Source organism: Dipodomys merriami, unplaced genomic scaffold, assembly GCF_024711535.1.
Source record: "Dipodomys merriami isolate MVZ:Mamm:240054 unplaced genomic scaffold, mDipMer1.0.p SCAF_14, whole genome shotgun sequence".
In the NCBI taxonomy this organism is placed as follows: domain Eukaryota; kingdom Metazoa; phylum Chordata; class Mammalia; order Rodentia; family Heteromyidae; genus Dipodomys; species Dipodomys merriami.
The window spans coordinates 11,732,128-11,738,127 of record NW_027202715.1 but is presented as its reverse complement, the minus strand read 5'-3'; positions in this window follow the sequence as shown (position 1 = coordinate 11,738,127).

Here is a 6,000-nt window from a genome sequence, read left to right as displayed (position 1 = left end):
GCATTTGGGTAAATGCCCAAAAGTGGGATTGCTGGGTCATAGGGGAGCTCTCTGTGGAGTCATTTGAGGAACCTCCATACTACTTTCCAAAGTGGTTGAACAAGTTTACACTCCCACCAACAATAAAGTAAGGTTTCCTTCTGTACACATCCCCTCCAGCATCTGTTGTTATTAAAGTTCTTGATTTTTGCCATTCTAACTGGAGTGAGGTGGTATCTCAATGTTGTTTTGATTTGCATTTCTTTTATGGCTAGGGAGGTTGAGCATTTCTTCATGTGTCTATTGGCCATCCTTCTTTCTTCTTCAGAGAAGTTTCTCTTTAAGTCATTAGCCCACTTATTTATTGGGCAGTTGTTTCTTTGAGGATTTGTTGTTGGCGGATTTAAATTTTTGAGTTCCAAGTATATTTTAGATATGAGACCCTTGTCCGATGTATGGCTAGTGCAGATCTTCTCCCAATCCGTGGGCATTCTATTGATCTTGCTAGCTATATCCTTTGCCATGCAGAAGCTCTGCAACTTCATGCAATCCCATTTGTCCAACCTTTCTTCGATTTGTTATGTTTCCGGGTCTCTATTAAGAAAATTTCAGCCTGAGTCAAGAAGACCTAGGGTTTCTCCTATTCCATCCTGTAATGTTTTTAGAGTGTCTGCTTTGACTTTGAGGTCTTTGATCCATTTGGAGTTGATTCTGGTGCAGGGTGATATATAAGGATCTAGCTTTAGTTTTCTACAAGTAGTTAACCAATTTTGCCAGCACCATTTACTGAAGAGGCTGTCTTTCTTCTATTCTATATTTTTAGCTCCCTTATCAAAGATTAGATGGCTATAGGTCTGTAGGTTCATTTCTGGGTTTTCAATTCTATTCCATTGGTCCTGAGGTCTGTATGTGTGCCAGTACCAAGCTGTTTTGATTACTATGGCTTTATAATAGAATTTGAAATTTGGTATTGATATTCCTCCAGCAGTGTTCTTTCCGTTGAGGAGCGTTTTTGCTATTCGGGGGTCTTTTATTGTTCCATATGAATTTTTGGATTGCCTCTTCTATTTCCTTGAAGAATAAGGTTGGAATTTTGATAGGTATCGCATTGAATTTGTAGATAGCCTTGGGAAGTATTACCATTTTCACGATGTTAATCTTTCCAATCCAGAAGCATGGGAGTTTTTCCCATTTTCTAAGTTCTGTTTTGATTTCCTTTTTCAAGTTTTTAAAGTGTTTATCATAGAGGTCCTTCACTTCTTTGGTTAAGTTAATTCCTAGGTATTTTATTTTTTGTGGGGCTATTACAAATGGAGTTGCTTTCCTAATTTCAGCCACACTTTTCTCATTGTTGGCATACAGAAAAGCCATTGATTTGGGGGGGTTAATTTTATACCCTGCTACTTTGCCAAAGTTTTGAATCAGCTTGAGTAATTTGGGAGTGGAGTCTATGGGATTCTTTAAATACAAGATCATGTCATCTGCAAAGAGGGAGAGTTTTATTTCTTCTTTCCCTATTTGGATCCCCTTTATGTCTGCATCTTGTCTTATTGATGTAGCTGGGCATTCTAATACTAGGTTGAAGAGAAGTGGAGAGAGTGGGCATCCTTGTCTTGTTCCTGAGTTAAGAGGAAATGGCTTTAGTTTTTCACCATTAAGTATAATGCTGGCTGTAGGTTTGTCATATACAGCCTTTATTGTATTGAGGAATGTTCCATGGATTCCTAATTTTTCCAAAACCTTCATCATAAAGGGGTGTTGGATCTTGTCAAATGCTTTTTCTGCATCTGTTGAGATAACCATGTGGTTCTTATCCTTGTTCCTGTTGATGTGATGAATAATATTAATTGATTTGCGTATATTGAACCAGCTTTGCATCCCTGAAATGAATCCTGTTTGATCATGGTATATGATTTTTTGCATGAATTGTTGAAGTCGATTGGCCAAAATTTTGTTGAGAAGTTTTGCATCAATGTTCATCAAAGAAATGGGTCTATACTTCTCTTTCTTTGATGAGTCCCTGCCTGGTTTTGCAAACCCCAAAATTCTGTGCCTCTACTAGTGTAAAGGAATCAAGGGCCATGAACATCTAGGAAGTTTCCAAAGACCACACAGAAGATTGGATATGCTGGATTTCCAAATGGCCAAGGATGAAAGTTATGATATCTCAACATTCGTGAAAAACAAACAAAAACTCTGCCTTAGAGTGCGTACAAAAATCTTCATCTAAATTTATGTGCATAAGACATATTTTGGTAGTATAATTCTAATCTTCCTAGGCATTCTTGTGTTCCTTCATGTTGTGTCCCACCTTGATGGACACTATTCAGTGGCACTACTTCATACCAAGCAGACATCTTAGTTTCACCCATTTCTCCTTATTTTTCAACAACCATATTAAGAAGGCAATCTCTCCATTTTCCAAATTAGAAGGCTATAATTAAATTACATGGCCAACAGAAAGTTTTGATTATTGCCAACCTGACAGAAACCCATGTTCCCTCCAGTATCCTAGGAGGTCAGAATGTGGATTGGGATTGCGTATACTTATTCCTTGAATCTCACCTTTCTGGGAACTGAGACCTTCAGTTATTTCTAATATTTGCCTTGATGACCACACCAAGGTTCAAGCCATTCTGTGACATCTTCAAAGAATCAGGCAAACAAGATTTCTTATATTTTTATTTTCCATGAGGTTTGGATGGTGGAAGAGGCTGCACTTCTTGAAACTTGAATGGAGAGCTATAGTAAGGACAGCACATAGAAAGGAGTGGTCTTTTAAGATACTCTGACAGTCATCATGTAGACCAGGCTTCCTTGACGGAAGCACCTAACCAAGTTGATGCAAACTTTAACACTGTAATCCATGCATTCCCAAAACATGCTGCAGATGCTGTGTAGCTCCTTTGAATGCAAGGGAAATATTATGTGATTGCATAAAACATGTAGTATTCACAAAGAGTTCTCCCTGCCAACCACTAAGATCCCACTAATTGATACACTGTGGTTTTTGGCCAGCCACTGTCTTATTTCCATAATGTCAGTTGGTGGTTTAGTACATTTTATTTTTTTAAGGTTCACTTGCACTGTTCACTCTGGATACAGAGCCAATTCATCCACCAGTGCTCAGCAGGAAGCTATCGATATGGAGTTGAACAGTGGCTTTTCAGCTTCTGTGTAAATTTCAGAGAGACAGAGAGAGAGACAGTGAGGCCAATTATTTCATACTAAGTTTGTTACATTTTCCTCATACAATAAAAACAATCTGTAGGAACATCAGTTGGATTCAATCTATAAACACATTCCTAAGCAACAATTCCTGGTAGAAGAACAGAGGAGAAAGGCTACAGTATGAGCAAAAAATGAAGCCCTTTAAGAAAATCAAGAAACATGCTCAGTGGTTGGCTACTATCATGGGGAGTAGATTTACTCTGAGTCTATAAAGCTGAAATTTGTCATAAAAGATGTATTTATCATTTAAAGATGAACTACAATATTACCCTAATCCCAGAAATCATTGCCTTTAGTCGGATATTAATTGGACCTGGTGATAATTTTTCTTCAAGTTGCTTAGCTGAGTTTCCATTTATTTTTCTTTGAAAGATACAATATTAAGGTACTACAATCACTATCCTCTGTGCTGATACTTTTAATTATTATTCTAAGATACAAGAAGCTTTTAGAACCCCAAATAGACCAGACCAGAACAGGACATCCCATTATATTCTGCACAGGATCAATTCAGACCAGGGAAAAGATCCTTAAAGCTGTCAAGGAGAAAAAATCAATCATCTATAAAGGGAAACCAATTATAATAACCTCAGATTTCTCAGCAGAGACAATTAAAGCAAGAAGAGCCTGGAATGATGTATGCCATGCCCTAAAGACAAAAAACTATCAACCAAGAATACTGTACCCAGCTCAACTCTCCTTCATAACCGAAGGTCAAATAAAAACCTTCCATAGTGAAGAAAAACTGAACCAATATATCTCCACCAAACCAGCCCTATAAAAGATACTTAAAGATGCCCTACATAGAAAACCAACAAGACCACAATAAAGCCCAAGAAACCACACCCAAACTGAGAATCCATAGGAAGAACCCAGTTGTCGCTGCTGCCAAGATGGTGGATAACATGCCAGGAACTACCAAACACCTCTCAGTCCTAACTCTCAACATTAATGGACTTAACTCTCCAATTAAGTGACATAGACTGTCTAGTTGGATTAAAAAGCAAGAGCCTGCTGCCTTCAGGAGTCACACCTTGCCCATAAAAACAGAGACATTTTCAAAGTGAAAGGCTGGAACAAAATCTGCCAAGCAAATGGCCTCCATAAACAGGCAAGAGTTGCAATCCTAATATCAGATAAAATAGACTTCAAATTAAAATTAGTAAGAAGAGATAAAGAAGGTCGCTACATACTAATCAAGGGATCGCTCCTTCAGGAAGATATTACAATTCTAAATATCTATTCACCAAACAACGGAGCACCCAAATTTATTATCCAAGAAACACTACTTTCCCTCAAATCTCACATAGATCCAACGACATTAATTGTTGGGAACTTTAACACACCACTCTCCCCACTAGATAGATCAACTCGGCAAAAACTCAACAGAGAAGCACAGGTCTAAACAACTGCATAGATCAACTAGATTTAACAGACATCTACCGAGTATTTCACCCAGCAGCATCAGAATACACTTTTTTCTCAGCAGCACATGGAACATTTTCCAAAATAGACCACATTTTAGGTCACAAAGCAAACTTGTCCAAATTCAGAAACATTGAAGTTTTACCTTGCATTCTCTCAGACCACAAGGGAATAAAATTAGAACTCAACACCAAAAGCCACCAAACAAAGTCTTGTAACACATGGCGGCTGAACAACACACTGCTGAATCACCAGTGGGTCATGAAAGAGATTAGAAAGGAAATTCAAATGTTCATGATATTCAACAAATATGAATATACAAATTCCCAGCTCCTCTGGGACACAGCAAAGGCAGTACTCAGAGGCAAGTTTATAGCTTTGAGTTCCTACATCAACAAATTGGAGAGATCTGAAACCAACAATCTACTGAGACATCTGAAACTCCTTGAAAAAGAGCAGCAAGATAAACCCCAATCCAGTAGATGGAAAGATTTATGGAATGAATAGAGTTTCTGGTTTTCTCAAACTTATTTTGATCATCAAAAGAATCAACATGATGCCTTAAGTTCTGAATGTGTGAGCATATCTACATTGTCAACATACCCTGGAGAGAAAGTCCTATCCAATGAAACTGACATTTTAAGTAGAATTAAGTGCAATTTACAATGTGTTAGTTTTTTTGGTATGATAAACTTGGATTGTCCTATCTATTTAGATAGATCTGAAGATCAGATGCCCATCCATCATCTAATTACAGTGATAGTAGAGTACATATTTGGAGGTAACATTTACCAACTACAGAGAAACATAATGCAGCTTTGGAAATGCAGAAGTTGGAAAGAGCTCAGAACCCTACTAGAGAGGAAACCACCATGGAAGAGTTTCCATATAGTCACAATAACATTGTAAAAGCAGTAGATGCTGGAGTGTAGACAGATGCCAAATATAGATCAATGGTAGCCAGAGGTGTAGCCATGGTCTTCAGGATGTGTGGACAATAGCCATCAATTAGCATATGGCAACTGGGAAAGGAAGTGGCAAAGGAAATGACTATGATTGACATTGGGAACCAATGGTCAGAACTGGAGAGAGTTCTCAAGTTCTGTCCTTATCCAGAACCCAAGTTACTGAATAGAGTTGTCTAGACTTAGAGCCTATTCCCAGAATAAAAAGAAAACATTAATACATAATACTATTTTTTCCATCATACCATGTATTCTCTCTTCTTGTGATAGTAGCACCAGTATTTCTTTTGTAAACTCATCTATCTCCTTTGGCTTTGAAGATATATATTGAGCTGAAGTTGATCTCACCTCTGGTCCATGAATGGGTATAGGACCCTAAACTATATAATCAAGTCATCAA